The sequence below is a fragment of the Trachypithecus francoisi genome, unplaced genomic scaffold (genome assembly GCF_009764315.1).
Source record: "Trachypithecus francoisi isolate TF-2019V2 unplaced genomic scaffold, Tfra_2.0 Lachesis_group2, whole genome shotgun sequence".
NCBI classification, from domain to species: Eukaryota; Metazoa; Chordata; class Mammalia; order Primates; family Cercopithecidae; genus Trachypithecus; species Trachypithecus francoisi.
In genome coordinates this window covers 57,889,546-57,914,695 of record NW_022681465.1, presented here as the reverse complement: position 1 = coordinate 57,914,695, position 25,150 = coordinate 57,889,546, and the positions used below count along the sequence as shown (strand labels likewise).

Genomic DNA, 25,150 nt, shown 5'->3' with positions numbered 1-25,150 from the left:
TTTCTGTATTTTTTAGTAGAGACGGGGTTTCACTGGGTTAGCCAGGATGGTCTTGATCTCCTGACCTCGTGATCTGCCCGTCTTGGCCTCCCAAAGTGCCCAAATGAAATTCTTTTGTTGTCCTCTTTTTGGAGAGGCAGAGCACATTGCTTTTGAGATATCAATGTGCAACAATGCACACAGAGTACTGCCAAATGATGAGAATCACTCAATCCTTCCTTTGGAGTTTTACTGGGGATCCCTTGGGTAGACATAATTGATTTATTACTTTTCCATGTGATTTAGCTCAGCCTCTGAGTTGACTCATGTGCCCCCAACCTAAGCCTTGTTGTTGGTCTTTCTGGCATGATTAGCCACAACTCTAAAGACATAGAGGTTTAGCCATCCCCACCTGAAACAAAGGCACTCTTACTAGGTAAGAACTATATTACCTACAAGAAACTGAGGCCAAATGCCAGATATCTCTTTTGGAATGACATTGACATACACAGTTGATCATGACAAGGTATTAGACTGAGAGGCTGGTAGGATTTCATGTGGAGACCTACCATATGAATTTTATCTTGTACTAACAAGTGCCTGGGAAAACAAGTTTAGTTTATAATGTGGAACTTTATTCAAAAATAGTGAGACAGCTTTATACGTTTACCATATGTTAAGTGTGAAGAAACTTGAATGTGTATGTTTGTGTACATTCAGTCAGCCTGTCATATCCATGGGTTTTGCACCCACTGATTCAAGCAACCATAGATCAAAAGTAATAAAGAAATAAAAAAATAGAAAATAATACAAATACAAATATAGTATAACTATTTACATTAAATTTATAATATATTAGGTAATATAAGTAATCTAGAGGTAATTTAAAACATTTAGAAAAGTATGGGTAGGTTATGTGCAAACTCCGTGACATTTTATATATGAAGCTTGAGCGTTTATGGATTTTTGTATTTCTGCAGGTTCCTGAAACCCGTACTCCACTAATACCAAGGAACAACTATACATACATACACACACACACACACATATATACACATACATACACACACATATATATATATATGCATATTTTTTTCCTCTAGCTGCTGTGTACACAATTGATTTCTTAAAGGTGAAAGTGGAAGCTGGACAGCCAGTTGGAAATCCATTGCAGAAATTCAAGTTAAAATAGATGACCGGAAATGGTGGATAATATGTATGACTACAATAATCTGAAAAGTGGCATTGGTGATGAGCTCTATATGGAAAGATACTGAACAGACTATGGTATTATTTTGTATACACAGAAGGATAAATACTGAACAGTTGGAATGCCTTGAAAGTGTAATTATTCCAGTAATTTCATTGGAGTTATAGATGAAAAAATAAGTAATAATTTTTTGTAGTCTAAAAATGTAGATACATAATTAGTCTAAGCAGATATATAATTTTCAAGGGGAGAACCATATATGATAGTCAGGAAATATAAGCCCATCTGCACACACAACAAAAGTGGCAAGAAGGTATATGTTTTTGCTCCCATCCTTGGGAATATTTTATTAGTGTGGGGCAAGAATGGCAATGGAACAGGGCACACTTGGAAAGCTTGCTTCCTCTATGTCTTAGTGTGTTTTGTGTTGCTATGGCAGAATATGATAGACTGAGTAATTTATAAAGAAAAAAAATAAACATTTTTTGGCTCATGGTCTAAAGGCTGGGAAGTCCGAGAACATAAAACCAGCATCTGGTGAGAACCTTCTTGTTGAATCTAAGTCATCCCATGGAATAAGGTGGATGGGCAAGAAACTGTGAGAACAAGAGAGTAAGAGGGGGCTGAAGTTAATTTAACAATCCACTCCTGTGATAACTAACTCACTTTTACAATGACAACATTAATGCACTAATGAGAGCAGAGCCCACATGACCTCTAATTAAGTCATGCCCCTCAATCCTGTTGCATTGGGGATTAAGTTTCCAACACAGGAACTTTGAGGGACTCATTTAAAGCTTGGCAGTGCTCGAAGGTCTTAAGTGGTTAAACTAGGGCTCTGAGCTTTGTAAAGCTATCAATATTGGTAGCACATGCGAGGTGCTGAAACGTGGAGTACACTTTAAAGTCAGAGTTAGTAATTAAGGCAGAAAGTCAGTGTGTATATAAAAAATTTGTGAAGTTTGTTGAAACTGAAGAGATGGTTTTTCAGATGGGTGGTGGGTATATGCAGGCACCTGGAGAAAGACAGACATTCTAAAGTCAGTGGTAGAAAAATGCTCTGGTTAGAAATACAAAAATCTTCATTTCTTTTTAGGATTATCCACTAACCTTTTGTGATAGGCTGAAAAATGCCTTCCCCTTGCCAAAGACAGACATGTCCCTTATCCCTGAAAACTATATTTTGCCTCACATGGCAAAGGACATTTACAGGTGTAATTAAGGAACACAAAATGGAAAGATTATTCTGGATAATTCAGGTGGGCCATGACAGTATTGAAGTTTACATAAGCCCTCTGATTGTAGAACACAGTGATAGCTTAAAACAATCTCTCTACATTTCTATTTTCTGGAAAAATGGCTACTGCAAAAAATCCCTCTTCTCTATGTGACTTAGACAAAACTCACAGATCACACCCCCTTGTTTACACATAACAACATCAGACACACACTTTATTAATTGTTCTTATTTACCCCATAAATGATTAGTTGAACTGTTTTGCCCACACTGATCAATCAGAACAAAATCATTCTTAGGCAGACCTTGGTTAAAATTCTCTCTTTCCCCAGGACCCTCAACTTCGACCACGCTCAGCAAACACAACCCTCCTTAAGGGGCTGTCTTAGGAAATACCCTGGCCTCAGGGTTAAACATTCTCTGATCTACTACCTAAGCACACTACCCTTTTATTCCACTTCCTCACACCCTCTATCTTTGTTTACTTCTCCCATCAAAAAAAAAAAAAAAATCTTATTTTGCCTGACTCCTGAGACACTTGTATGTTTTATTCTTAGTGTATTTCTCCCTATTGCAGTAATATTTTCAAATAGCATTCTGGTTTCCTTTTACCTGACTCCAAACTTGTTTATAGTTGTACAGCCCAATATAATGACAAGATTGCTTACAGCAGGGAAGCAGTAAAGTTGGACTGAGAGAGAAGATGTGATGACAGAAGCAGAGGCTGGAGTGAGGCCAACACAAGGTGCCATGACCATGAAATGCAGGCAACTTCCAGAGTCTAGAAAAGGCCAGGGAATGGGTTCTCCCCTAGAGCCTCTAGAAGGAAACAGGCCAGTAGATGCCTTGACTTTAGCCCTGAGAAACTGATCTTTCTATTTCTGATCTGCAGAACCTCTAAGATAATAAATATATGTTGTTTGAAGCCACTAAATTTGTGGTAATTCATTACAGCAACAATGGGAAATTAATTTACTCCTGCTGTAAGTTTGACCAAAATATTTTGAAATTTCTCTGTGTGTAAAATGACTGCATTTGGATGGGTTAATTTCTACGGATATTTTTAAGTCTAATCTTCTATGATAGTATTGTGATCAAGACTAAGCAGCACCGTTTTGCAAGTTTGAATGTAGACATTAGAAATCATGGATCAAGGCCTGGCATGGTGACTCACACCTATAATCCCAGCACTTTGGGAGGCTGAGGTGAGTGGATCACTTGAGGGCAGGTGTTCAAGACCAGTGTAAGTGGTTAACATGGAAAAACCCCATCTCTACTAAAAATACAAAAATTAGCCAGACATGGTGGTGTGCACCTGTACTCCCAGCTACTTGGCAGGCTGAGGCATTAGAATTGCTTGAGCCCAGGAGATGGAAGTTGCAATGAGCTGAGATCATGCTACTGCACTCTAGGCTGGGTGACAAGGGAGACTCTATCTCAAACTAGAGTCTATATATATAGATAGATATTCTCTATCTATCTATCTATCTATCTATCTATCTATCTATCTCTCTATCAAGTACATCAACTGGAAGATGGTTTGGTCTAAGTAGAAAAGGTGGTATAAATGTGCTAAGAAGAATGAGGGCATTTCAAATTTTTGGTGTCATGTGCTTATGATTAAATCAGAAAAAGACTAGGCAGCTATGATACAATAGAAACATGGGATTATAAGGATTCAGAAACAAAACCCAATTAGCAAATAAATTAAAAACTTACATAACCAGAGGAAGAGCTCAGTCACCAAGATAGTGGTTGAGAGGTAATGCTAGCAGCAGCAAATCCAATAGGTCTTCAGCAAACTTGATTCTGTCCCTTCCAACCCTTGACTTGGGGTTTTTATACTTTGGCTTGCTTCCGGGCTTTGCATCTCTCCTGTCTTAATTCTTCCTTTGGGGCGGGCTGTCTGCATGCTCAGTGACCTGGCAGCACTTGAGAGGGGTGCATGTGTAGTGCGTTTACTGAAGTTGTGCACATGCTCATTTGAGGCATTTTTCCTTGACCAGTCAAGCGTTCCTAAACTAAGGTCATAGACCAATTAAACTCTGCCATTTTGCCTTTAGTGCTCACGCTTACGCCCATTCACCCAACTCCTGAGATCTTATCTGGAAGCTGCTGATCATGTTTCAGGTGTTTTCTACCTACTAGAAGAGTGCTTTTCCCTGGCTGGCTGCAGCCTATTATTATTCTAGAGACAGTTTAACAACTATCTGACCATCACTGATGGTCACCTGACATTCCTGGTTGGTGGGAGCATGGCAGGAGGCCCTCTTCTGCCCTGCTCACGTCTGCCTAACTACTTACTTTAACAGTAAAAATGGGAGCAACAGCCAGGATGACTTCATGGAGACGCCATTCTCTATTCCTCTCAGGTTCAGAATTAGGTAGACCACAGATTTCAGTGGGCTGTTTACGAGGTCCAGCCCAAGCCTGGAAATGTGAGCCGCAGAGGTGGAACTCATGTAGTTCAGGAAGCAAAATAATTTTAGAACCATGTCAGGAAAATGCAGAGCTGTGGCAATGTGTCAGTGTCACAAAAGCATAACCTTTTGTGTGAACTTCTGATAAAGCAGCAGTAATTACCGCAAATTACCATGAACATATTTCAAAAAAGTAAGCCAATTAGTGATAATTTTAAGCTTCTCACGAGTCCTAGGACTTGGAAAATTATATATTCTTATGAATAAGATGCCTCTTAAAATACTGATATTTTTATACAAATTTATGTGTGAACGTGTGTGTGTGTGTGTGTGTGTGTGTATTATAAAGGGACATGAGCTTCTTACGAAGTGATAAGGTTGTGTTAGTTGGCTCAGGCCATCACAACAAAATACAAGAGACTAGATGCATTAAACAACAGAAGTGTGCTTTCTCTCTGTTGTGGAGATTAGAAGTCTGAGATAGCCGGGCGCAGTGGCTCAAGCCTGTAATCCCAGCACTTTGGGAGGCCGAGACGGGTGGATCACGAGGTCAGGAGATCGAGACCATCCTGGCTAACATGGTGAAACCCCGTCTCTACTAAAAAAATGCAAAAAACTAGCCAGGTGAGGTGGTGGGCGCCTGCAGTCCCAGCTACTCGGGAGGCTGAGGCAGGAGAATGGCGTAAACCCGGGAGGCAGAGCTTGCAGTGAGCTGAGATCCGGCCACTGTACTCCAGCCCGGGCGACAGAGCGAGACTCTGTCTCAAAAAAAAAAAAAAGAAGAAGTCTGAGATAAGGGTGCCAGCCCAGTTGGGTTGTGGTGGAGTCTCTTCCTGGCTACAGACTGTTCACCATATCCTCACCAGTGGAAAGAGAACTCTGGAATCTTTTTCTCTTATGAAAAGGGAATCAGTTCTATCTTATCAAGGATCCGTTCTTAAGACTTAATTTAACCTTAATCACTTCCTTAAAGGCTCTATCTCCAATACACTCACATGAAGGGTTAAGGATTCAATAAGTGAATTGTGGGAGAACAAGATTCCATCCACGTCAAATATAGTGTGAACATATCATGCATACTTAATTTAGGATTTTATAGCATTGCATTAAATAAATCCTGTTTATTTTGGTAAAAACAAGGTAAAAATATGTAATATAAACAAACATATCTATATTCTTACTCCCCAAGAGCAGATAATATGGTAGCATCTTTCATTACTATTATATTTCTATTGATGCTAACTTTATAGATTAAAAAAATTTAAAAATTAACATTAGAGAACATATTATTTCTCTATCATAATAAGCTTTACCAAAACAATGTTTTAATGAATTTAAAATATATTAAAGAATATGTGGGCAAAAAAATGGGTGGGTATAAATATACATGCTAGCACCTTTTTCATCTTTCAGGAATCCCTCTGATCACTTGTTTCTTCACAAGAAGAGGACATAATAATCCAATACATCAGGTTCTCTCCACTACCTACTCTGATATTCTGTCTTTATATCAGAGCCTTTTAGTACAACCAGGATCACTGGTTTCCACAAATGGGTTCCAGGTACACCAAGACACAGATGCCCTCAGTGAGTGTGTGGTCTCCTGAGTGGGCTGCAGGCACTGAGGGCTTCGTGTGCTGCAACCTGAAAACATCTGGGAATCGTTGCTTAAGTCTTACGTTATAAAAATACGGTGGTGAACATATTTGTGAGCAAACTTTCAGTGTTTCATCTATTTTATTAAAATAAATTCCCAGAAGTAAATGACTGGATAAGGAGATAAAGGCTTCCAAGCAAATGTTATGTATTACAAGGCAGCTTTTTATAAAAGTTGCATCAATTTACATCTACTATAATGGAGTGAACTGTATTCCCACAAATTCCTGTGTTGAAGCTAAAACCCAGGAATTTGGGGACAATACAATTCCCAAATTTTGTATTTGGTGATAGGCCCTTTATGTAGGTAATCAGGGTTACATGAGGTCATAAGAGTGGGGTTCTAGTTCAATAGAACTGATGTTTATATAAGAGGGACAACACTCTCGTTCTTTCTCTGCCTCTCTTCCATGCGGAGAGGAAAGACTCGTGAAAGCGTAGTGAAAAGGTTGCTGACTGCCCACCAGGAAGACAGTCTACATCAGTAACTATATTTTCCAGCATCTTGATCTTGGATTTTCAGTCTCCAGAACTAGGAGAAAATAAATGTCTGTTGTTTAAGTCACCCGATCTGTGTTATTAGGGCAGCTCATGCAGACTAATACAACGACCAACAAAGTATGGTCTCCATTATCCCACATAGCTACCTAATCTTGATTCAAATATTTAGAAAAAGAGATACACACACACACACACACACACACACACACACACATACAGAAATACAGAGAGAGAGAGAGCGATCAAAGGAGACAGAGGGAGAAGGAGAAACAAAGTTAAATAAACTTAACTATAATATCTTTGATACTATATAAATTCATAAAAGATATTTCATAAAAATGACTTTAAATCAATTCATTTTAATTATCAATTAGCATTAATTTTACCTGCATGTTATTTAAACTTAGAGAGACTGGAACACTCTGACCTGTTTAATGCATATTGCAATTGCCAAAGAAGGTAGTATTTCAAGGACAAACATACCTTTATAGATTTATTCTGGAGTTAATTACTAAGCGTGTAAAGAGGAAATTTTGAAGAAACAACTTTTGTCAATAAAGAGGTTTGTTAACATATTTTAGGAAAAGTGAATTGGTTTTGAGGCAGACAAAAAGCATTCTCAAAAGCTACCAGTAGATGGTGGAACAGGAGTTACCAAAATTGAGAAAACATCCATGTGCATTTTATTTTCTCAATAATTACCTTTTGCTTTCTTTGTTCTGATGAGGATTTTTTTTCTATTTTAATAAAATGTGACTTTAGGCCAGTCCAAGTGCAGTGGTGTTTACAACTAATTGATCATAATCAGTTACAGAGTTATTTGTTCCTTCTCCACTTCCACTGCTTCACTTGACAAACCTATATATATATATATATATGCACACACATACATATATATATATGTGTTGTGTGTGTGTTATTTCGATATTAGTCTATGCATGTATAAAGTACACTTTTATGTTCTATGTAGTGGTTTTAAGTTGTAATTTTTTTAAACAGAAAAGCATAAAAGATATTACACTTTATTTTTTCCCCTTTTTATCATCTAGTCACACATTTCAGGCAAAGTTTGCTTGTCTGTATGTCTTAATACTTCATATATTATATTTCCATAGTATATATGTGTCTTTTTATTTTAAATAGAGAACACCCACTTTTATAAATCTAAGTTATAAAAATGACATAGAAACATAAAAGAGAATGATTAAATTACAATTTAATCCATATTGGTCTATGTTAAAATACTTTTTATGATATAAATGTCTTTCTATGGTCGGATTAATCAATGTGCTTGCTTTCCCTGTAGTATTAATAATATATGTTCAAGTATTTATACTGAATATGTACACAAAGTAATCAATTGTGATGTTCAACAATTATTTCCAGTTCTCACTTAGCAGTCTTATATAGGATCACCAGTCCCTATTCTTTTCTGATGTAAAGTGAAGCCCACAACCTATTTTTAACACATTGCTTTTCATTGAGTAGTTTTCTGAACCTGTATGAAATTCATCTGTTTATTTTTTCCCGGCAAAAATTTAACATTATTGATTAAATCCATTAATATTTGTTAAGAAAATAGGATAGTACCAGGTACCTATAAAGTACCTGATAATTATATTAATTATTAAAATTAATAAAAATATTAATGCTCGCTAGTAATCCATGGAGTTGGCCTGACTAAATGTGAATCAGGCTTCTCTTCTCAAAGGCTCCTAAACTTTGGCGTACCCTAATATTAAGCAAGCACTAAGCATTAATATCTCTCTTCACAGCTCATTCCACTAATCTACTGACCATAGAAAGAAGCATTTCTTATTGAAGCACCGTGATTTTCCACTTGAGAGCTTTGCTGGCTTATCATGCTCTCCACAAAATTCCTACTAGTTCTACTTACCTGGGCTAGAGTAGAAAAGCCTTTTCCCTGTTTAATTGTGAGACGCTCGCAATCCTGAGATTTTCCAGTTATTCCTATTACAACAGCCTTTTAAAATAGGGTCTTTCCCTATCTATGTCTGGATTAGTTTTTATTTGACTATTCCTATGAATGTTTGCTACTGTTATTAGATCTAAAAATTGTTTTTTAAGATGTCACCTTTTATTATCTGATGTATAGTTATGGAAGCTCAGACTGACTAAGGCATCTATCATGAATATGTCAGCAGCAATTTGATAATTTTGTTGTTATTGCTCTGTAAACATTTCCTACTTCTTCTTTAATCAAATTGTATGGCAATGTAGGAATTTCTTAACTCCTATTCTCTTGGATAACGTTGTCATTTTATTCATGTTGGTTGTTTAAAGCTATGAATTTTATGTCTTTTTTTCTAATGGTTATCACTAAATGTTTGCCACAGAAATATGAATATATCATAATAAATATGTGGAACTAATTAATCCTAAGACAATAATATTACCATTATTTTATTTCTTGTGTTCCAAACACGTTCTACAATTCACCATCTGACATCTTATTATCTGGTATCTTCCATTCTGATTATTTAAAACATCATTAAAAGTTTACAATGTATGTGAGTAAATCACATTCTTTTTTCCTTATTACATCCCAGATATTTCCTCTTCTTTTGAAAAATTTCAAGTAAAATTTTCAGAGAGAGTTTGTTAGTAGCATTTTTTTTTTTTAGTATTCCAAGTCTAAAAAAAAGTATACTCAAGATGTCATATGTAAATTACAATTCAGTCAATAATATTTACATGGTTTCAAAGTTGAACTTGGAAAAATGTAACTTATCTTCTTAAATTCAGTGTTGCTCCTTAAAATTGTTACACCAATCACATTATCTTTCTTTCATTTGTAATAAAATCTCTTTGAGCTAAGGTCGTTCAGTAAATAAAATGATGACAGGTACCAACAGTGCACACATTCTAAAGTGTGTTTTTAAACCATCTGTGCAGACTGTATTAAGAGGTTATAAGACTAGAATTTATGATCTCTCCAATCTATCTTATAAAAAGTTTATAGAAACCAACTCGGAGAGGATCTCTGTGGACCAAGGTATTATATTCCTTGCAATTAGTGATTAGAAATAGTATGTTTCCCATCCGGGTGCAGTGGCTCATGCCTGTAATCCCTGAACTCTGGGAGGCTGAGGCAAGTGGATCACCTGAGGCCGGGAGTTCAAGATCAGCCTAACCAACACAGAGAAACCCTGTCTCTACTAAAAATACAAAATTAGCCAGGCATGTAATCCCAGCTACTCAGGAGGCTGAGGCAGGAGAATCGCTTGAACCTGGGAGGCGGAGGTTGCGATGAGCTGAGATCACGCCATTGCACTCCAGCCTGGACAACGAAAGAAAGTGCACTCCAGACTGGACAACAAAAGTGAAAGCTTGTCTCAAAAAAAAAAAAAAAAAAAAGAAAGAAAGAAAGAAGACGTAGTATAATTTCCCTTTCATCAATGAAGTGAAAGGGGATTCACAGAGGCCAACTAATGCATGAGTCCTGTTTCTGGGGTTTGACTAGTACTCAGAATGATACCAAGCTGTATCTAGACTGATCTGAGATGACAAACTAGAGAGAAAGAAAGGGTTAGTTGTGTTGCTACTATGGTCTACAAGACAATAGTGTATGTCTTCCACGGGCTAGGTGTAAAAGTAACCTGGTTTGGATTCCATCTCAAAAGGGACTTAAGTGAAGAGAAGATGGAATGATCTGACAGAGGGTTTGGTCGATGGAAATTCAGGAGCTGGTGATGGTTGTTACTAAGAAGAAATTTAAAAACACAAAGCACTCCTCAAAAGAGTGTGTGTCTATTTAAATGTCCATCAAATTCCAGAAGAAAACAACAACAGCAACAACAAACTCAGATACTGTCAGCCTAATAAAATAGTGCTTTTTTTTTGTCATTCCCCTCATGTGAGGCAGCATCACTGGAGAGATCAGGAATCACCATATATTACATGGAAGAAGCTGACAAACAAGAAAAACAAACAGATAAGAACACCGTGCTACCTCTATTCTACCTTGAACATTTTATAAGACAGGAGCAATACAAAGTTAGAGAGAAGAGATCTAATTAGAAAGAGTTGAGGTTTTTAAAAAGTACTTTCTGACCTCACGTATTAATTGCTATTTGCGAGGCTAAATATGACCTATCAGATTGCATTGTGACAAAGTAGGAACTAATCCACAGAGGATGTAAAAAAAAAAAAAGTGTGGTTTAAGAAAGATAAAAGTCACTTTACCAGTGAACAACACGGTCCCAAATATTCAGTACAGTGATACAGTAATTATTAAGGCATTATCATTTCAGGAACTTGTTAAATATCAATGTTGCACATAGTACTGATAGATATTTTTAGTAAGTTGAAATTCAAGGTATTTACTTAAAACTTTAGAGAGATAAATGAATAATTATTTGAGTTTAAAGAATGCCTAAATTCACCTTATAGATTTGCTGCTGATAATTGACTAATACAAATACATGAGGTCATAACAAAATTGATAACCTCATATATTCAGAGAGTAAGCATCTCTGAAAATTCTTTTCTGTATAAAGGCAGTAAGAATCCTAGCAAAATTTCCAGCACCAACTTTTTCAAACTCTAGAAATAAATCTAAGTCTTGCAGCAATACAGAGAGATCTTATGCAAGAAAACTGGCTGAAACTCAGCAAGAATGGCAAACTATGTGGTGTTTTAATGTCTCCTCCATCCCCATCTCTGCAGTACCAATGAAAACCAGCAGCCTGCAATCCCAGTGAAAACCCACAGCGGCAGCCACTAAAGAGAAAAACAGAAGCTCCTTAAAAGAATGTTTCCAGAGAACTGTCATTGACTTGGCTGGTGGTTTCCCCGAAGACACCAATGGTAAGCCTGTCTTTATACAAACTGACTTGAAGCTTACCTGTATGAAAGCCTTTTCCTCTAGGTTATTTGTCAAAAACAGTTACAGAAAATTGTTTAACATTATGGCTGTCTGAAGAAGTGAATAACAGTTTGGGCAAACACGAGGCTGACAGAAAACTGCAACGCAAAATCTGGAGTATGAATGTTCATAGAGGATTTTGTACATTCCAAAGTATTCCTGGGAATCCAGCAGGCCACAGACATGTTGTGTTCATTTCCTATGGCTTAAATTACAATTCACCAAAAACCTGTAAAAGCACAACATGGCTTAAACCAACAGAAATATATTCTCTCACATTTCTGAAAGCAAAGAACTCAGAATTAATTATACTAAGCTTAAATCAAAGAGTTGATAGGGCCATGCTTCCTGTAGAAAATGCAGGGGAGAACCCTAGCATCTGGAAACCTAGCTTCTGGAAGCTTCTAGAATTCCTGGTCTGTGGCTACATCATTCCAATCTCTGCATGTGTCTTCATGTCACTTTCTTCTAACATGGGCATATAATCTTCCTCTGCGTTTTTCTTATAAGAACACCTCTGATTGGATCTATGGTCCACCCACATAATCCAGAATAATCATCTAATGGTAAAGTCCTTAAGTTAATCACATCTGTAAACATCTCTTTCCTTATAAGATGACATTTACAGGTTCCAGCAATGTCAGTCGCCACACACAAAATATGGAGACTTCACATAATTATTTCAGGAGAGTCACTAAGAAATGCCATTTGACCCAGCTATCCCATTACTGGGTATATACCCAAAGGAATATAAATAGCTCAATTATAAAGACATGTACATGCATATATTCATTGCAGCACTATTTACAAAAGCAAAGACATGGAATCAATCTAAATGTTCATTGGTGATAGACTGGATAAAGAAAATGTGGTATATGTACACCATGTAATACTATGCAGCCATAAAAAAAAATGAGATTATGCCCTTTGCCTGGACATGGATGGAGCTAGAGGCCATTATTCTCAGCAAACTAATGCAGGAACAGAAAAACAAATACCACATGTTCTCATTTATACATAGAAGCTAAATGATGAGAACACGTGGATACATAGAGAACAACACACACCTGGCCTATTAAAGGGTAGAGGGTGGGAGGAGGGAGAGGATTAGAAAAAATACCTAATTTGGTGCTAGGTTTAATACTTGGGTGATGAAATAATCTGTACAACAAACTCCCATGACACAAGTTTTCCACTGAAACAAACCTGCACTCCTTAACTTAGAGATTAAAAAGAAGAAAAATATTACAAAAAACCCAACCCAAACAAACAGCAACAACAAACCCTAGACAAAGGACAGAATCTGACACTGAGAGTTGCCGCATTGTACTACTGTACTATCGTAAATGTCAGGCTTTCCACAAAAGTATATGTGACATGCAGAAAAAAGCAAAGTATGATGCATACATAGGTAACAATGCAATCAACAGAAGCTGTTCCAGAGAAAACCCAAAAAATAATACATCAGTTTTTTAAAGTATAGTCAATGAAGGTGTGGTGGCTCACACCTATAATTCCAGTCCTTCCACGAGACTGAGACTGGCAGGTTGCTTGAGCCCAGGAGTTCAAGATTAGCCTGGGCAACATAGTGAAACCACATCTCTCCAAAAAAAACCAAAAAACAAAAAACAAAAAATGCAAAACTTAACTGGGTGTAGTGGTATGTGTCTGCAGTCCCAGCTATTCAGGAGGCTGAGGTGGGAGGATCACCTGAGCCTGGGAGATCAGGAGTACAGTGAACCATGATTGTGTCACCGCACTCCAGCCTGACAGAGTAAGACTCTGTCTCAAAACAGGAGGAAAAAAACAAAAAAACATAAAACAAATATATATATATATATACATATAATATATATATATGTATATATATATATGAAAAAGAAGAAATACATCATGTCTAAAGAACTAAAATAAAATTTGAAAACAGTGTCTCACTGTATTTGATTGCTAGGGCTACTGTAACACAATACCACAGACTGAGTATCTTGAAAAAGAGAAATTTCTTCTCTCATGATTCTGGAGGCTAGAAGCCTAAGACAAATGTGTGGGCAAGTTTAACTTGTCTAACGCCTCTCTCCTTGGTACTTCTCCACCTTCGTACTATATTCTCACACAGTCTTTCCTCGACCTGTGTACATCTTGTGTGTTCAAATCTACTCTTTCTTATAAAATCTTCAGGCAGATTTGATTAGGGACCTAAAAAATCATGTGGGTACCCAGAAATGACTGAGAAGGCCTTTCTTCCATATAGCTTACCAAGAGGTTCTCAGGTCAAGGAGTCGTTGTCATGCCCTGACCCTGATGGCTTCATTGTAGTTTATTTACCTTCATTAAAGACCTTATTTCCAAATATCGTCACATACTGAGGGGTTAGGATTTCAACATTTGAATTTTGGTGGAAAAAAATCACCTCATAATACTCACTAGATAGAATATATCAAAGTATAGAGACATTATTTTTTTGAAAATCCAAAGAAAAATGTTGGAGTTAAAGTTCCAAATAATAATAATAAATAAAAAATTGACACAGGTATTGATCAGTAGCAGCAAATGTGATTGGTTGGAGAAGCAACCAGTGAACTTGAAGACAGTGTAATTGAGATTATCCAGTCTGAGGAACAGAAAGCAAAAATAATGAAGAAAAACAAACAGAGTCTCAGATGCTCGTGGGGCACTATCAAGAGTACCAACACACATATGAGAGTCCCAGGAGGAGAGAAGAAACAGAGAGATACAGGAAAAACTATGAAGAAATATTAACTTAAAACATCTCAAATTTGATAAAATATATAAATCTACCAATCTAAAAAGTTCAATGAATTCCAAGTAAAATAAAGTCAAAGAGAATAAAAATGAGACACATCATATCGAAACAATTCCGAGCCACAAGGCAAAAACAGAAACTTAAAATCGCAAATGAGTAGTAAATCGTTACATAGGAAAGAGTCTCAGTAAAATATCAGCTATTTTCTCATCAGAAACCACAAACGCCAGGAGATAGTAGGTTGACATATTCAAAATGCTGACACAATAATATTAACTTCAAATTCCATATTTAGCAACACTACCTTTAAAAGAATAAAGCAGTAATTAAATTATCAGATAACAAAACTGAGATAATGTGTCACTAGCACTGGCCCTATTAAGAAATACTAGTAAAACAAAAGTTAGTTGAATTGTATGAACTATTGACAGTTAGTTGAATTGTATGAAAAAATGAAGTATGCTGGTAAAGATAACCACACCAGTAAATTGAAAGGGAGATAAATATATTTTGTAAAAAATTTGTTTTTCCTATCTGATTAAAAATTAAACCTACAAAGCCAAAATTATGAATTAACATTAATAGGCACATAATGTATCAACATGAAATTAATATACCAATAATACCATAAAGGAAGAGAAAAGGAATTGAAATGTATAGGAGCAAAAGATTTGTATCCATTAAAATTAAATTGCTCTTCATATGGACTCGATTATTATACACTGAGATGTTAATTGCAATCCCTAGGGCAACCACAAAAGAAAAAAAAGACTTAAAAATATAATACAAGCAGAGACACATTAAAACTTTATATACAAAAATTATTTATTTAACCCCAAATAGGTAATAATAATAAAAAATAGAAACAGAACACAAAACATTTAGAAAACAAGAAGTAAAATGGCAAATATAATTCTCCATGTCTATAACATTGAATATGAAAGAATTAAAAATCTAGCCAAAAGGTAGAGATTGTTAGACTAGATCAACAAACATGACCTAATTATTTACTGCCTACAGAATTAAAAAAAAAGAGCATGTAAACCTAAAGAAGTGATAAATGCAAGATCATAAATAAATAAAATTGAGAATAAAAAATAAAGAAAAATTAATGAAACTAAATTTGGTTCTTTGGAAAGAGTAACAAAATTGACAAATTTTTAGTTAGGCAGATTAAAAAAAGAAAGAAGACTCAAATTATTAAAATCAAGAATGAAAGAAGGGGCATAACTAATAATTACAGACATCAAAAGGATTATAAGGGAATATGATGAAAGATTATATGCTAATACATCAGATAATGGACAAATTCCTAGAAAAACACAAACTACGGAAACTGACTCAAGAAGAAATAGAAAATCTGCATAGACATATAATAAAGAGATTAAAGAATTAATAAAAATTTTCTACAAAGCAAAGTTCAGATTGAAATGGATTCACTGGTGAATACCACTCCACGTTTAAAGAATTAACTGCAACTCCTCAGAAATACTGGACATGTATAAGAGGAAGGAATACTTAGCGGTTTATTTTATAAGAACAAACTCAGGTTTGGATTTTATTTTCCTGCTTTAAATGGTGTTATTTTTTTCCTTGCAAACAAAACTCTTTATTTTTTTTTATTTTTAGTTTACAGATAAAAGAATTATATATATTTATGGGGTACAGTGTGATGTTTTGATACTTGTATACATTGTGGAATGATGAAATTAGGGTAATTAACATATCTATCTCCTCAAATACTAATCATTTTCTTGTGATGAGAACACCTAAATCACCTCTTTTAGCTATTTTGAAATATACAATATATTATTATTAACTGTAGTCACTCTGCTGTGCAATAGATCAACGAACTTGTTTCACCTATCTAACTGTAACTTTGTAGCCTTTCACCAATTGGCATTTAATTTACTTTGTATATTATTCAATTTTCTTAGTATTGTTTTTATGGTTACATAGATAATCTAGCCCTTTTTTGTAGGTTTTGTTTAGCACTACTCCTGAAGTATGTAGCCTTTGGGGGCTCAATACTTAATACTACAGTTGTTCATTAAATTCTGTCCTCTCTGGTTATTCAAAATCTCTGAATTCTATGAAAAGTCCAATTTCATTCTCCCTAAAGTTTCCTATAAGTCATTCTTCCACTGGCATTATGGAACTTTAAACATACCCAGCTTAATATTTAACCAAATATTCTACAGGATCTGGGATCTGTATCTGTTTAAATCTCTCAGTTCTGTTACTCTGCCCCTCAAATTACACCTGCCTTAGAATTCCAAATATCTGATCTCTACCATCTGAATTCAGTGAGATATTCATCTCTGGGATAGTGTCTGGGAAGTGTCTCTGATTGGAAACCTGAGAAAACATAGGGCTCATGTGACTTACTTTTATTTGACAAATAAAAATAAATCCAGACTTAATAAGAGATAATGAGATTTTTTTTTACTGGAATAATTGGGGTATTGCCAGAACTAAATTATGAAAAAAGTGTCCTTTGACAAAAGTCCTTGAAAGATAGGTTTGAGACTTTCAATTCCTTCAGTTCTTGAAAGATACCGGGGTAGCTTAGGGTGGGGTATGTTGGGGGGCTATTTTCTTTTCAACAATTATGGTTTGCAATACATCCTGTGTCTGTAAACTCCATAGCCCAGAGGGACTCAGGAAAGTCAGTTAGTATGTCTGAATGTGATGATGGTAAGAGTTTTGGGAGCTGGGAGAGGGGTAAGCAATTTGGGTTGATCTATCGAAGTTGTTAGAGTATAACAGTGATTGGGGAAGAGTCCAGCACTTCAAGGGTTAGTCCTTTGGGGTGAACATGAAATATTTACATGCCAATAAGAAAGTTAGTATCCGTCTAATAGACTAGTGGATGATAAACGCTTACGCTGGACATTATGGGGTGAAAGAGATACAGAAAGTGGTAGAGAAAGGGGAAAGTTATGTGGCAAGTTTTCCCATCCCACCAATAAGATCGTTGATATATTCTCAAGGATTATGGTGGGATCATATAAGGTCTTAAAAGTAGCACAAATGGCTTTAGTGTCTGTCAAAAAGGTGGAGGGATGCTCATTGACTGAGACTATTTTTTATCCAGTTAGTTTAAGGGTTTTTGAGGGGCACATAGAACCATATCCTTCAAAGATATCACTGAGACTTTTGAGTTTGATAAATTATCTTCCTTTTTCGTAGGCATTAGCCCAATGTTTCTTTCCCTTAGAATATCTAAGGTTGACCCAGTATGTGGGACATAGTAGGAAAGTTAAGGTAATGTGAAGACCTTGGAATGGATTTGAAGGACCTGAGAGAAAAAGAGAGAGAAAAGAGAATAGCTGAGAGTGCCTTTGAGGTTGGAGTAAGTGAGAAATAAAAGAGTAGTAAATACACATAAGTCTACTTAAGTAATACACAAGTAAGGATAAGCAGGAGAAATAAATTCAAGAGGGCTATTGTACAGTAGAGTATACTGTATTTTTTGAAAAATGCAAAAAAGTAGATCTCACCACAGAAATAATTGTGTTAGGTAATGCATTTGTTAATTAGATAGAGTTAACCATTTTATTATATATATATATATATTTATCTCAGAACATATAAATATATCAGAGCATATATATTTATATGATAAATACATATAATGTTATTTGTGAAATTAGAAAATAACTAAATATTTGAGGGAGACAGAATATTATTGAGAGATTAAATAGGCTCAAATTAAGTAGATCAAGATTGCTGAATGTCCTAATTAAACTTACACTGAGAAAGTTGCTTTTTGGTTTACACATTCCATAACAAATAAGCAGACTATTGATTAATAAGCAGACCATTGATTATAGGGGAGGGCACAAGAACTTCAAAAAGGCCATTTCAGTTCTATATTATTCTTAGAAATATGTGTCATTGGAGATATTTAACTGAGGTAGCGCATTACAGAGTATATAATCAGTGGGAGAAGAGAATAAAGGGTACCCATACAGTGAGCTATGCACAGGACTTGATTATTAAACAGAGATAAGACTTTGAAGAACTAGGAAAGATTCCCTCTCAGTTCATTTCCTTGCACAATCCTATGTCTGATAAGCCAGAGAAATATTTCCATGAAATTCCAGTCTGGAAATTTGAAGAAAACCAGAAGAGGCTGCACAGAAAGGCCAAACAGAAGTCTCTTTGCCTAAAGGAGTTAAAGTAAATCCTTCTTGTGTTTCAAGAGACAAAACATCTGTAGACTGAATTGAGTGTTGAACTTACCAAAAATTCACTTTACCAATTAGGATAAAAGGAGTTCAAAGGATTTGCAAGTTTCCATTACCTGGTCAGAATGAGAAGGTTTCATAGTTGAGTCCCAGTGTTGATCCTAATTGCAGCAACAGGAAATTATCAACTAAAAACTTATTTGGAATTAATATAAAAATTATTTAAAATATTTTGCAATAAAATATCTATAAACAAAAGGTTTGCAAAATTCTTAAGGAACAAGCAGAAAAAAAAGGCTTTTCTTTTATAGGGAGAATAGAACAAGGGTAGCAGGAATCAAGATTAGGGATTAGGATCTAGAAGGTTTCCCTGAAGTTTGTTAATTACTGTTGAGGCAGCTCTGCATTCCTGTTCCGCCCAGCGCTGAGGACAGTAACGGGGTCAAGGTCTTTTGGGTTGTTTTGTGTAGAATGCAAGTTAATGTGAGGTAAATATAATGTGTGATGGTTAATTAGTGCATCACAGACTTATTAAATCAGGCTTTTTTCAGAGAAACTGAACCAATGGCGTGTGTGTATGTGTGTGTGTGTGTGTGTGTGTGTGTGTGTGTGTGTAGATTTATTTTAAAGAATTTTGTGGTTATGGAGGCTGGAAAGTTCAAAATCTGCAGAGAGGGCTGGCAGGCTGGAGACCCAGAAAACTTCATGTTGCAGTTAGTTCATGTTCCAAGATCATCCGTTGGCAGAGTTATGTTCAGGTCTTGTATTGTGGGATGAGGCTGACTTACAGTTTAAAAGGTGATCTTATTTATTCAAAATCTACTACTTCAAATTTCAGTTTCAGCCCAAAACGTCCTCAAATAAACATCTAGAAAGTATTTGACCACATATCTGGGCACTGTGGTCCTGCTGAGTTGATACACAAAATTAAACAGTACAACGAATATGAAGACTTTTTGCCTTTCTTCCCTAATGCAGTTCAACTCAAATGGTAATATGCATAGGATCATGTGGGATATTTTGTATATAGCTGGGATCCCAGAAACCTGTAGTTAGTGTTGCAATTCATAAACCTCTCATAATGGACATGAATTAATGATTTTAGCAGTCTCAAGCGGGTAGGAGATTCAGATACAGGTGGTCATGCACCTTTCTTTGAGAAGCACTATTAGTGATTTTCTTCTGACATTTAGTGTTTAATTAATGTTTTATGAAACTGTGGAAATTTCAAGCACCTGCAATTGTTTATCATGGTCATGTTTAATGATCTGAAAATAACATGTCATGTATATAATATGCTTTGAATCCATTAATTAATTTTAACTTTTTAAACTACTAATTTACTAGGCTTATTATGCTTGCATTTTTTACTGCTGTGAGTAATAAGACTTGTTAAAATGTAAACTCTAAATATCATCCCCTGTAGATATTCTTTTAGTTGCTTTATTTATTTATTTATTTATTTATTTATTTATTTAAGATGGAGTCTCGCTCGTCACCCAGTCCGGAGTTCAGTGGCCCAATCTCAGCTCACTGCAACCTCCGCCTCCTGGGTTCAAGAGATTCTCCTGCCTCAGCCTCCTGAATAGCTGGGAGTACAGACAAACACCACCACACCCAGCTAATTTTTGTATTTTTAGTACAGATGGGGTTTCACCATGTTGGTCAGGCTGGTCTCGAACTCCTGACCCCGTGATCTGCCCTCGTCAGTCTCCCAAAGTGCTGGGATTACAGGCATGAGCCACCACACCCAGCCACTAGTTGCCTTATTTATTTCATGTTCACTTATTGTCAGTGAATTAGCTTAATGATGATACCAAAAGACTAGCAATTCACTCTTTGGAATATGTATAGGTTTTACAAAGTGTGTAAATACAATTGTCTACTCAATTTATTTATTTTTCTTTATTTTCAACTTCTAAGTTCAGGTGTACATGGCAGGATGTGCAAGTTTGCTACATAGGTACATACATGTCACAGTGGTTTACTGCACAGATCATCCCACCACCCAAGTATTAAGCCCAGCACCCATTAGCTATTCTTCCTGATGTTCTCCCTCCCCAAGTCCCTACAGTTACCCAGTGTGTTTTGTTCCCCTACCCAATATATCCATGTGTTCTCATCAGTCAGCTCTCACTTATAAGTGTGTAGACTCAATTTCAATTTAAAATTAGAAACAAAAATACAATGCCTACACATGAGATACACATATTAATTTAACAAAATACCTAGCAGTTTGGATTTTCATACAATTAAAGACAGTAATCTTTACCAACCCGTGGATATTTAGAAAATAAACTTTGTGACTCTTTTCTTCTGGCAAAGGCTAGTTTTAGGATTGAGATCAAATTTGCATTCTCCATACTGTGAGATGTAAAGTGGAATGACAGTGTCACCCGCCTTCAGCTTAGTAACTCCCTCGCCAACACTTTCCACAATTCTAGCACCTTCATGTCCCAAGATCACTGAAAACAACCCTTACGATCAGCTCCACTCAGGGTATAGGTGTCGGTGTGGCAAACCACAGTGGCAATGATCTTGATTTAAACTTCATGAACCTTTGGGGGTGCCACTTCTATCTCCTCTATGGAGAGAGGCTGTCCAGTCTCCCAGGCAACTGCAGGCTTGTACTTGATAACCTGGTTCACATGTCCGTGGGTTCTGGTCAATGCAGGGGTCTCAATTTCATTTCTAATTGAGCTTATTTGATTTTTCTCTTTTTTCTTGGTAAATCTCACTAAGAGTCTGTAAATTTTGTTTATCTTTTCAAAGAAACAGCTTTTTGTTTCATTTATCTTTTATACTTTTTTGTTTCAATTTAATTAAATTCTGTTCTGATATATGTTATTTCTATTCTTCTGCTTGCTTTGGGTTTAGTGTGTTCTTGTTTCTCCAGTTCCTTGAGGTATGACATCAGGCTGTTTGCACTCTTTTAGAAGTTTTGATGTAGATATTTAACTCTATGAACTTTCCTCTTACCACCACTTTTGCTGTATGCCAGAGGTTTAATAAGTTTTGTCACTATTTTCATTCATTTCAAAAGTTTCTAAAATTTCCATCTTGATTTCAATGTTAACCCAAAAATCATTCAAAAGCAGATTATTTAATTTTCATGTATTTGCATAGTTTTGAGGGTTCCTTTTGGAGTTCATTTTCAATTTTAATTCCACTGTGGTCTTGTTAGCACAAGGGAATGTATCGAAGTCACAGTATGAAAGTGTGTTAGCAGTGGCAATTCTGTATGGGTCTACAGTAACCTCAATTCTTCCCTCCTCAGAAGAATGTATTTGACTGAGGGCTATAAGACAGAGGGAGAGACAGAAGCAGGTTTTAGAGCAGGAATGAAAGTTTATTAAGAAGTTTTAGATCAGGAACAAAAGGAAATAAAGTACATATGGAAGAGAGCCAAGCAGGCAACTTGAGGGATTCAAGTGCACGGTTTGATCTTTGATTTGGCGTTTTATACATTGTTGTGATTCTGGGGTCTAGTATCCCTTCTCTTCTGATTCTTCCCTTGGGTTGGGCTGTTCACATGTGCAGTGGCCTGCTAGCGCTTGGGAAGGGCTGCGTGCAGGGTGTGTTTACTGAAGTTGTACGCGTAATCACTCGAAGTGTTCTTCCCTCATGAGTCAAGGATTCCTTAATGAGGTCATATACCAGTTAAACTACACCAATTTGGCTTTTAGTTTGCATGCTTGAGCCCATTCACCCAATTCTGATCTTATTGGGAAGCTGCTGAGCATCAGTTTCCAGTTTTCTGTCTATTGGGAGACTACTTTTTTTCTGGCATTGGCTGCAATCAGTTGTTATTTTAGAGAGACAGTTTAACAACTACATGAACATCACCAGATGGTCATGTAACATCCCTGTTGGGGATGGGACCCTCTCCTTCCCTGCTTATGTCTGAGTAACTACCAACTGTAACAGTCTGAGAAGATACTTGATATAATTTCAATTTTCTCAAATTTATTCAGATGAGACTCATTGGCCTATTATATGATCTATCTTGGAGAATGTTCCATGTGCTGATGAAAATAATGTTTATTCTGCAGTTGTTGGGAAGAATGTTCTCTAAAAATTTGTTAGATCCATTTATTTTAAGGTATAGTTTAAATCCATTGTTTCTTTGCTGACTTTCTCTCTTAATAATCTGTCTCGTGCTGCCAGTGAAGTATTGAAGTCCCCCGCTATTATTGTGTTGCTGTCTATTCCATTTTGCACATCTTGTAGCAATTATTTTCTAAAATTGGGAGCTCCAGTGTTAGGTGTATATAAATTTAGGATTGTAATATCTTCGTGTTGACCTAATCATTGTATCATTGTACAATGTCCTTCTATGTCTATTTGTACTGTTGTTGCTTTAAAGTCTGTTTTGTGTGACGTAAGAATAGCTGCTTCTGTTCACTATTGGTTTCCATTTGCATGGAATATCTTTTTCCACACCTTTACTTCAAGTTTATATGAATCCCTAATGTGTTAGATGAATCTCTTGATGACAACAGATATTTGACTATTTTTTTTTTAAATTATTCCCTCTGCCATTCTTTATCTTTTAAGTGGAGCATTTAGGGTATTTACATGACAAAACAGGGCTCTATAACACCCTCAAAAAATCACACTAGCTCCACAGCAATAGATCCAAACAAAGATAAAAATTTCTGAAGTCATATAAAGAATTAAAAAGATTGTTTATTAACCTACTCAAGGAGATACCAGAGAAAGTTGAAAATCAATTAAAGAAATTTGAAAACACAATCTAGGATATGAATGAAAAATTTTCTAGATAGATAGATATTATAAAGAAAGAACAATCACAAGTTCTGGAAATGAAAGATATACCTATAAAAATACAAAATGCAGTGGAAAGTTTCAACAACAGAGTAGAACAAGTAGAAGAAAGCATGTCAGAGCTCAATTTTCCCTACTGGAAATTTATTGCCTTCCCCACAACTGAAGGTTTGTGTGTGCTCAACTTACCCACATTACAGAAAGATGACAAGCTAGCACTCTGGCCTCTTTTTTAAGGGCACTAATTGCATTCATTAAGGGACTACCCTTATGGCCTAATTACCACCCAAAGGATCCAACTCCAAAGAGGATCATATTGAAGATTAGATTTTAATATTGAATTTTGGGAGATATACAATATTCAGTCTGTAACAACATATATATAAACACTGAATTGATTATTTATACTGTAGGAGAAAAATTAAGTTTATTTGATTGTAGACATCAAATGGTCTGTATCCTTAAAGTTTGTAGCTTCAACTGTGTCATAAATCACGTATCTTTATTTGTTCAGGTTTGTACCTACTGGTTTAGTCTACTTCTCTGTCTACTATGATACCAATAAAACATCCTCTTTTTGTATTTTGAAAATAATTTTAAAGCATATTTATTGGAGAAAAATTGAAACACTATAGAATGAAACTGTTTAAAGTGTATAGTCAATAGCTTTTAGCACAATCATAGAGTTGGGAAGTAATAAAGTATTCACTACAATGATAGTCAAAAATGTTGAGGTCTTGTGGACAAAGACTTATGGATAGGTGCAAAACATAAATCTTCTTTTGCAACTCAGGACTAATTGTTCAGTATGAGTTTTGATACATATAACAAGGGATATTATGATACCTGAGGCAGTTAACTGATGGGGATATTGATAGCCATAAAGGTTGATTCCAGGCCAGGTGCAGTGGCTCAAGCCTGCTCAAACCTACAATCCCCATACCAAGGTGAGAGTATTGCTTAAAACCAGGAGTTCAAGACCAGCCTGGGAAAGATAGTAACAAACACTTCATCTCCACAAAAATTTAAAAATTAGCTGGGTATTGGGGCATGTGCCTGCAGTTGCAGCTACTCAGGAAGAAGAGGCTGAGGAAAAAGGACTGAGCCCAGGAGTTGGAGGCTGCACTGAGCATTGATGGCACCACTGTACTCCAGCCTGGGTAACAAAGACAAACTCTGTCTCTTAATTAAAAAAAAAACAAAAAAACAGATTGATTCTAGGACTGTAGAATAGATAAAGAGCATGGGATATGAGGGAAATCCTCAGCAGGATTAATTTTACATTCCAATTCCATGTTGACCATACATACAATGGCTTTTTGTTTAAAGACTTTTATCTTGAGAACATGATGCCTGGAGTTAAAGGGACTGGCATATTCCACACATCTATACTCTTCTTGAGTGTGATTGTTTAGGAATGAATATAATTTGAACTCATACATGTTAAGAGAGGGTGTCAAATTGAAAACCAGGCAGACCCACCATCTATAATAAAAAGGACCCCAAAGTAAATT

The 25,150-nt window shown here is 35.9% G+C and overlaps 1 pseudogene; it reads left to right on the top strand.

Annotated features, from left to right (window-relative positions):
• Positions 1-24,382: 24,382 nt before the first annotated feature.
• Positions 24,383-24,475, top strand: LOC117066266 (annotated as a pseudogene).
• The last annotated feature ends 675 nt before the right edge of the window (positions 24,476-25,150 follow it).